The sequence below is a fragment of the Helianthus annuus genome, chromosome 4, assembly GCF_002127325.2.
Source record: "Helianthus annuus cultivar XRQ/B chromosome 4, HanXRQr2.0-SUNRISE, whole genome shotgun sequence".
Taxonomy (NCBI): domain Eukaryota; kingdom Viridiplantae; phylum Streptophyta; class Magnoliopsida; order Asterales; family Asteraceae; genus Helianthus; species Helianthus annuus.
Window position 1 is genome coordinate 146,418,608 of NC_035436.2, and position 10,397 is coordinate 146,429,004.

Consider the following 10,397-nt stretch of genomic DNA (forward strand, 5'->3'; position numbering starts at 1 on the left):
AGAGAATCATCACTGGACGGCGACTCCGGCAGTCGTATGTCACTGCCGGACAACGACAACATCATCATCATCAACATTCCATCTCTGTCGCTTGCCTCGATCTCTACCTGCTCTCTCTCCGTCGCTAAGAAGGACCCACGCAGCCGCCCCGCCGCTGCGTTCGGTGGCTGTAGGCTTCCCTCCTTCCTATCGTTCTCTGTTGCCAGCCGCCGAGAACTCCTCAATCTCCCTCTCTCTCCGCGTTCGGCTGTCGTATGCCACCACCGCCGTCGTCGTATGCCACCACCATCCGGTGGTGGCCGATCGTTCAACATCGTGCAACAGGGGGGCTGTGAAGTCACAGGGAGGGAGTGGAGGTGAGGTAGATTAGGGCTGTTCACGAGCCGATCCGAACCGAGCGAGCCTCTGCTCGAACTCGGCTCGAATTGAAACCGAGCGGCTCGGCTCGGTTCGAATTTAAGGAAACGAGCAATAATCGTTGCTCGAACTCGCTTGGTTTGCAACCGAGCGGCTCAGTTTTGCTCAGTTTCGCTTGGTTTCAATATTCATATTATAATTTCATACAAAAATTTCAAATTTAAAGGCCACCATTGTCAACTATCATTCAAGATCAACATACATAATAAGCCAAACATATATTAAACCTTCGGTTCAAAAACAAAATATCTTAAAGTTCAAGCAAAAGTCGGTGTCGGCGTCTTCATTCGCATATATAATGAGTTCAACAAAAATAAATATTGGCATCTTCATTCGACAAAATCCCTCTTTAGATCAACACACATAACCTGTTAAACCAACTAATTAAACACAACTAGTTACAATATGTTAAAGTGTCAAATAATGAAAAATAGACAAATATAGAATTTTATAAATGATTCAAGGTATTATGATCAGCCTCTCTTAGATACCTTTCTTTTCAATTGCTTGTACCACACCCGTCCGGAATCAACAAATCAATATCCAAGTTTTCTTCTTCTTTTGCGGATTGCTACACATTAAAAGTAATAAAAAATGTTAGTGCATAAAGTATAAGAACATAAATAGACAAATAATGTAATAAAATCTTACTTCCAATGTTTTTATCGTTGCTTTTGAGCCGGCCTTTAACCAATCACTTCCACAAACGAGAAGTTCCACCATATCCTTTGATAGAGAACTCCGGTAATCATCCAATATGCGTCCCCCGGCGCTGAAGGCTGATTCGGAAGCGACAGTTGTAATCAGAATGCCAAAAAATATCTTTAGCCATCTTGCTTAATACGGGAAACTTGCTACAGTGTTGACTCCACCATTTCAACACATCATATTGGGAGTCCTCACATCCATCATTTGGCTCATCTAGATACACCTCAAGTTCAGTTCTTTGTCCGATTTCAACGGGTCTACGTTTGAGGAAAGCATGAAAATCATCAACATCTGGAGTCGGTTCGTCAGAAGATGTTGATGCTTTTGAGTGACCCGTGGCAGCCTTGGATTTCATATATGCATTAAAATACTTATCGAAAAGAGATTTTAACTTGTCCTTCACATCTTGAACCCGACTGTTACATTCATCTTCTAGATATAACTTTTCAAAGGTCCATTCAACTGACAACATCTTATAGCGAGGATCTAAAATAGAAGCAATGGACATAAGTAGCCCAATTTCTCCCCAATATTTCTCAAACTTTTGAAACATGGGTTTACTCATTTCCATTAAGAAAGAATCCTCTGATATAAAAACATTATTTATCTCTTTTTTCACTTTAAAAATTTCAGTAAGAAATAAGTTTGAAGTTAGATATGTTGAACCTGAAAACAAATTAGTAGCATTTAAACAAACATCTTGTAATTTTAAATTAAGAAGCAAGTTTGAGATTATGATATAATATACCTGAAAACATATCAGTAGCTTTTAGGAAAACGGCTAATAGCTTGCAAACTTTTCCGGCCCGAATCCATTCATCATTTGTGGGGCACCACATAAAGTTAGAATCTCTCAATGCATAACCTTCAAAAGCTTGTTTGTAGTAAATGGCTGAATCAAGCATTCGACGCGTTGAGTTCCACCTAGTTTTTACATCAGTGCAAAGAGAACGCCGAGTTCTGATACCGAGAGATATCGCTATTTCACCAAACTTCAACAAACGACCTGATGACTTTTTCAAGTACTTCACACCTTCTCTAATTTTTGAAATACACAATTCTATAGTGCCTAAACCGTCTTGTACTACTAAATTTAGAATGTGAGCACAACATCTAACATGAAAAAACAATCCCTCAAAGTGTAATTTTTCTTTCACCCGAAAATTGTGCATTAAAATCGCGGCTGCCCTGTCGTTGTTAGATGCATTGTCTAATGTAATGGTACCTATCTTATCTTGTATACCCCACTTTATAAGACATTCTAATATAGCATTGGATATCACCTCACCACTATGGGGTGGTGCAAGTTCATTGAAACCTATAATGCACTTATTCAACTTCCAATCACAATCAACAAAGTGGGCTGTTGAACACATGTAACCAATCGTTTGGTTCGATGTCCAACAATCACTTGTAAGTGATATCATAGTCGCCTTTTTCAACATTTTTTTATCCTTTCTCTTTCTCCTTCTACCACTTTTATACAATCTCTTCTAATTGTTGCCCTACTAACTCTTTGATATAAAGGATTGTTATACTTTAATAATTGATTAAACCAATGGTACTCGACAAAAGAAAAGGGCAACTCATGCATTATTATCATTTTTGCAATAATTTCACGACACTTCATTTGATCATAACCCCCTTTTATCTTAATCCTGGTAAAATCTTTTTCACCATCTTTCCCAATTGGCTCAAAATTGATAGTACCTGTTTTTTTTTACCTAGTGACCTTTTGTATAGAACACAATCATTCCGGAGATGTCGCACCATACTTGACGTTGTGCTCGTCTTGCCTTTCACGAAGGTATGCTTACAATGGATGCATTGTTGTTTTTTCACTGTTTTTCCTCTAAACAAACCATCAACCTCCACAAAATGTGGATGCACATTAGAAGAATTTTTCCGCTTTCGCTTTTTACCTGCAGACACTTCATCGTTCTTATCTATGAATTCATCGTCTAGCTCAAAGTTCTCCTCATCAGGTAACTCAACTTCATCGGTCTCCATTATTCTACAAAAAGTAAAACATAAATTTAGGTTAATCAGTCTCCATTATATCTAATCCTTTTACACAACATGATGAAGTTTCAATCACAATTTTGATTATTGGAGTTGATTGACAAAAAAAAAAAACATATATAAATTATTTACAAAAAAAAAAGTTGTTGTTCTTTTATTCTTCAACAACAAAAAAAAAATAATAAAGAAAGCCTAGAGACAAAAAGTTGCTGTTCTTTTATTCTTCAATCATCGATTGATTACTAAATTGATTTATTTAATTGTTCATTTGTTTGATTCATCTGTTACTCTCACTTGTGTAAACATTAGCTCCTCACACTTTAAAATGTAATGGGCTCCGTGGAAGACAATTATGAAGGAAAATCCCTTGCTAATCCCGTTAGAGATTCAAGTAGCAACAACTAATAGATACAATTATGAAGCTAAATTAACATGGCAGTGACTTACTTATAATCCAGAGACTCAGCTCGATGAGAATTCGTGATGGTTGCTGGCGTCCTCAGGGCCACAGTTACGATGTGAAGGGGAAAAACTCAAAAAGATGAAACTAGGGTTTAGCTTTAGTGTTTACTTTATATATTTAATGGACTTTATTTGGGCTAAGTGCTATTTGGGTTTGTTAGTACTTAGCCCAATTAATATTTATATTTACAAGTAGAATAGAAATATAGAATCAAACTTACAATATAAATTATATAATATATATATATATATATATATATATATATATATATATATATATATATATATATATATATACATATATATATATATAGGGGAAGGTTCATTTGAGAAGAAATTTAATGTGAGAATAAAAAGAAGAAAGGGCATATTAGTAAAATACTATTTCATTTATAACTCATATCATTAATTTTTCCCTCTTTAATTAATTAGTCAACTAATCATTAATTATCCTACATATAATCTACAAAACCTACACATATCAAAATTTTCCTACATATACCCTACACATTTTAGAATTTTATCCTACACAGTCGAAATTTATCCTACACACCTCGAAATATATCCTACACAACTCGTAATTTATCCTACACAACTAGTAAGTTATTCTACACTTTAAATTAAGTTGTTTTTTTTTTAAATTTGGAAAAAAATATATATTTTGAAAAGGAGTTACAAATTTAATTTAGTTAGTTATTAAATGGGAAGAATACAAATTAATGATTTATGTAAGTTTACCAATATACCCTTATATTAAAATTAAATGCAAATATTAAATAAAGTAAAATGGAGCGTTCTTATTGGTTGAAACTTCTTCTTTTTTCTTCTTACAAAAAAATTCTTCTCATTTGAACCCTCCACTATATATATATATATATATATATAAAATATTCGAGCCGAGCCGAGCCGTGCGGAGCTTTGCTCATGCTTGGCTCGTTTACAAACCGAACCGAGCGGAGTGGCTCATTTATAATCGAGCGACAGAACGGGCGAGCATTTTCCGAGCAATTTCCGAGCGAGTGGCGAGCGAGCGGCGAGCAATTTTCCCAGCCCTAAGGTAGATGGTGTGGTTTGTGTGTTTGGAGGTATATCGAGAGGGAGAGGAGAGTAAAAAGAGAATGAGTAGCTGATGATATGCAGAGAAATGAATTTAGGGCTTTTTGACTACACTTAAATACATAGGGTTGGATTAATGGGCTTGGGCCCCATGCCCACAAGCCCAATTCCCGCGTTTTGAGTGGCCCAATCGTACTTGCGACCCCATTTTCAAATCCCGAACGTCGTGTAATGTTGTAATTTGTTATTTTTGGGTCATAAACATGTAAAATAGTGTCGGTAATCGTTATTAATCGCGTACGTTCGTCGGTTTTGTTAAAATCGCGTAAGTGGCGTCGTTGTCATTTAAATTCTGTTTTTCGGTCCGATTTTGACTATGATTCCAAAAATAGGTAAACGAACACGTATTTTCTAAAAAATAGAAATACGGAAAGAGCAGAGCGTTACACCATTTCACCTATTTTTCCTACACTGGTCCCCGTTAAAAAAATACTAACCTAGTTAATAAAATTGCTGAGGTGGCTAATGATTATGTGATGACGTGTGAAAAATAGATTACGTGGCACAAGTTATATAGATTGCATTTTAAATGCCCCTAGCACCTTTTATTAACTGAAACCCCAAAAAACCCTAAGTTTACAAGAATTCTGCCTCGCAATTCACTTAGGGCATATCGATGAGTTCTTCTTCGTCTTCTTCATACGTTCGAAACAATAAACCAAGAATCATAGGATTGGGACCGATGAAAATGTTTATTGTAATCATGACATGGTAGTAGTGAAGCGAGTTGCTGGTTCTCAAAGTTCTAGATATGGGCAGGAGTTTTATGGATGCCCTTTATGGCCTCTAAGTAAAATTAGTTCTTATGTTGATAATAATGCCTTGAAAGCTTCCTCATTTTGTGATTTAATTTGTTAGAAATCGGATTGCAAGTTCTTTGTTTGGAAAGAAGATGATGTCAACTGTTATAGTGAAGGCAACACTAATCTTGTTGAAATTAAGTTAATTGAGAAAATGGTTCTTATGGATGAGAACAATAAGTTGAGAAAAAAAGGCTTTTCTAGATGTTACAAGCAGAACATATTTCATTGCAGCAATTGTTTTAGGTTTTGTTAATTGGTTTTTTATTAAGTGATAATGAAATCCAATTAAATAAGATGGTAGTGTTTTGTATGTTGTTAGGAAATGGATTGAAATCCAATTAACTGCATTTAGGATATTGTTTGACCTTGTAACTTTGACTTATACATATTAATGGCAAATGACAATTTGGACCATATCCGCATGTCAGCAACCATAATTGTAACCATATAATGGGATCGAATGAAATCCAATTAAATGGAAAATGGCATAACATTTATTAAGCTACACATGCACTTTCACTTTGTCACTTTGACACTAAGAATTAGCTGCACATGCACATACACCTTGACATTAAGAAATGATTGAACAATAACCATAACCAGAAGATATGGATAATTGAAGATATCCATAATAACAAGGCATGTACTAACCATTACATAATAACGATTAAGTAACGAAAAGGCATAAAGCCTACAAAACACAACATATGCAATAACTAAAACAAGTTAACCATTACATGATAACTAGGTTCATACCATAACCATTACATAAAATTTTAAAATTAATCATCCTAAAGGCATAAAGCCTATAAAAGAAAACATAAAGTGACCATTACATAACAAGTTTAAAATTTAAAATCCAAAAGGCATAATGCCTACCAAAAAACAACCTATTTCAGATAACATGCATAACAGTTTCATAAACATAACAAAACATCCTTATAAGTAGGTTTAAGCTTCTGGGGTAATTTTTGCAGCCTTCCTTAGTCTTCCCCTGGAATTTTGAGTTGCCTGTGATTGTTGAGACTGTTGTTGACTGCCAAGGTTTTCAACTGTTGTGACTGAGGATGAAGCAATTGGATTCTTTTTGGGCTTGCCCCTTTTATTTGTTTGCTGACTTATTCCTACTGATGATTCACTACATGATTTCATGTTATACCCCTTGACTTTGCAATTGCCACATGTCATAAACATACCATGCCTACTACGTTTACCTTTTTTGGGGACTTCATGAGGATCTTTCTTTCTGTTCTTCTTAGGTTTGCTAGGACCAAATTTGATTGGTGGAGGTTCTAGGGGAAATCAACAGATGGCCAATACTTATCTGAAGGTAATGGTGGGATTGTGAACTGACGTGTGTCGAGCGTCATGTAATTTTTTGTATATTTTTAGCGCTTTTTACTCGTTATCAAGCTTTAAATTTATTGAACACGATATAACACAATCACTCTCTACAACACGTTAGGGAAAGTGCACCCATCGTTGGCGTAGTATAGTGATGGTAAGATACCAAGGTCGTCGAAGGACACAAGAGATTTTAATACCGGAATATCATCAACGTCTAATCTAACCATAATTTTGAGAAAAGATGTTAGTTAATTTAAAAAGATAGAAAAGAAAAAATGTCAATAAAAACAATAAACAAGATAGAATCACTTGGTTCCGACGTTATATATCCTTTGACGATTTCCGCACTTTGGGCTTTTTAAGAGATTATCTTAGTTATTGTGGCATGTCCCTCTTTTGGCGGTAGCGCTACCCTCAGCCATATTGGTCTGAGTCAGCAGGGATACAGTTCCGCAAGGCTGGTTAAAGCTTTAATAGGGATACAGTCCCGCAATGCCGGTTAAAGCTTTAATAGTTTATTTATAAGGGATTCAAGCTGTTCTTACTTCCCCCGACTTGATGCTATCTTCCTCAAGAGAAGTCCTAATTATCTTGAATCAAGTCCTCGTAGGATCTATCCACTGAACGAGGCAAGAACTTTACCCATACCACCCTTCTAACCCCCTTCCAGGCAGTTAGCATGCTTTATATAGACCGTAAAGACATGAATGAGTGAATCAACAAGACATGAAGAAATGATAGAGTAAAGTTCACTTTCAATATAAAAAGCTAGTTCTTAAAGTCATTAATACAAACCTAAATAAAAAGTAGCCAAAGCTTGGAAATCAAAAGTATTACATAAAAGAATTGTCTTCACCAAGTGATGTAAGAGATTAGCCAAGCATGGCCTTTGGTTGACAAGAACTCTTACGATCAATCTTGGATCCCGAGACTACTACACATACTCTAAAGATGGACAATGGAGGAATCTGATGGATGATGGTGTTGGAGTGGTGGTACAATGGTGGCAAGTGGGAGATAAGTGGTTTGCCAAGGGATGGGTTGGAAGTGAACAACGCCCCTCTATTTATAGCTGAAATCAGAACCTTCACACAGCCCCATGCCCATGGGGCACGACCCCGTGTCCTTCTTTCTCTGTCTTCATTGATATGGAATACCAGTGAAGTCCCATTTTCTACAACCGCATCTCTTGTGCTTGATATCAACAAAAACATCATCAAAGTACTTCACTTGAAATAATGTGTTGCTTGAAGGGTATACAATGCATCTATAAGCCCAATCCTTCTCTTTGTCAAGTTTTTTCTGTAACCTAGGGCAAACAACAACACTTTTTGTAGTCATTTCATTATGCTCTGTAACTAATCTACTTATGATTGCCAAACTTATATCCTCTAACATATTAATGATGTGCTTTGATCTAGACTGCAGTATATAACCATTGAAGGTCTCTACCATGTTGTTGACAGTAACATCGGACTTTACTTCAGTAGTAACATAACATATGCAAAAACATTTAGGGTTCTGACTCATGAATGCTTCTGTTGCTTTAGCTTCCATTTGCTTCATCTCAGTAATTGCCATCTTGTAATCAGGTATTTTGTAGGATCTAGCAGCTCTCCAAAAGAATTCCTTTAAGTCATCACCCTTAAATTTCTTATGTCAATTTGCATAGATGCGCCTAGCACAGTTTCTATGCTCAGCATTGGCCTGAATCAAAGCAACAACATTTAGTATCCCTAATATAAAAACCTTGTTATTCACAAACTATCATTATGATATTAGAAGATAACAGATACATGACAAACTATAATTATCATTTTAAAATATAATAGATACATTGTTCAACATAACTTCTGTTGGTCAGAAACAAGAGTCCACCCCTTCCATTCTTCATTGACTTCTAAACACTTCTTTGTTGGTGCACTACATCCGCTGATTCCGTCTTGTATCGAGTCACAGTCTTAGAATGATAGATCTGGGCACGTAATACTAGAAATAGTGAAAATGTATAGGTTTTAGATGTTGGATCGCTTATAGAGTCAAATTAGATGTTAGGGTCGCTCATAGGACCATTAGAGTATGGACCGCTCGAGCGGACATGTTTGGACTGCTCATTTGACATGTTGCATGAACCGCTCGAGTGTGCATGTGTGGGCCGCTTATTGGGCCTGTCCAATAAGCGGTCCCAAAGTCCGATATATACATGATGAGCGATCCAAGTTGTAACAGTTGTAGAAATCGTGCCGAAGTTCTGCCGGTGCGAGATTTGAAGTGTAATCAGCGTTAAATCAATAAAACAAGTAGTTAAAGTGATCTGCGTGCTATTTCTACCTTAGTTTCTTGTTATTCCGCACCTGAAACCAAGGAGAAAGCCTCTGAACGACTCGTTTGGGTAAGAATACGATCCTACAATTGGTATCAGAGCTAGGAGCTCGATTGCTTGATCAAACACATCATTCGTACCAGATCTCAGAGCCAAATCAGATCCAAATTCATCGATTTCATCTTTTTCTACTCATTTCTTACGGTTTTTACGGAAATTCGACAAATTGAACGTGTTTTCACGGTCCGATTCGTCTGAAATTCTAGTATATGGTGCGAATATCATTGAATTAAAACCCTACCAAGTTTCACATCGAAACTCCAAGCCGTTCTGGAGAAATCGTGATTTTTCGGTCCGAATTTGCGTCAAAATTCAGCTCTGGTTCGCTTATTTGGGCAATAGTATGGATCGCTTATATGGTTTTTACTATGAACCGCTCGAAATGTTTTGATGAGAATCGCTTATTAGGTCATATGTGGAACTGCTCCAAAATCAATCCTTTGAACCGCTCAAATGACAATCTTTGAATCGCTTATGTGTCACCCTTGACTCGCTCATAATTTTCTGGATCGCTTTTTGGTTAAAGATTATGAACCGCTCATAAGACCTCATCCTTGAACCGCTCATAGGGTAACAAGTGGTCCGCTTATCAGTCGTTCTATTGGTCCGCTCATTAGTAATAGTCTTCATGTGAGGTTCTAAAAAAGAGGTTGTCGGCTGCATAAAAAGGAGATTACAAAACCCAATCAGCATCTTGTGCCGCCCCATGTACACCGCCAAACATTAAAGGCACTGTCCACTTTAATAGCGGCCCAATCCCACGTTTTTCTACACTGACCCATATATAGTTCCACCGCCCAAGTTTTTGACAGTTCATTAAAATCAAAAAGCACTGCCTAATCACCTTTATACTTCCACCGCCCCTTTAAAGTTTTTTTACCAAATCATTTTTTGTTGCCATCCACTAAACGCAGCCCAACACCGACCCACCACCCATTGAAACCCAATCATTTTTCCCAACAGCATCGCATTTCACCGCCCAAACATTGTTTGACTCATTTAATCACCGGCCCACTATTCTTAGAAGGCCCACAAGCTCCGCCCATATCATCTATTGTTAATACTTCACCGCCCAAATTACCCAACCATTAAACCCACTTGCACCACCCAAGACCCAATAGTTATCCAAGCACCGACCC

General features: G+C 36.9%; 1 long non-coding RNA gene across 1 annotated transcript; it reads right to left on the reverse strand.

Annotated features, from left to right (window-relative positions):
• Nucleotides 1–616: 616 nt before the first annotated feature.
• LOC110903141 lies at nt 617–2,298 on the reverse strand. Its single transcript, XR_004891429.1, has 3 exons — nt 1,069–2,298; nt 909–988; nt 617–797 (listed from the first exon to the last, which is right to left on the reverse strand). It is a non-coding gene; the product is annotated as an uncharacterized LOC110903141 (long non-coding RNA).
• Between the last annotated feature and the right edge of the window lie 8,099 nt (nt 2,299–10,397).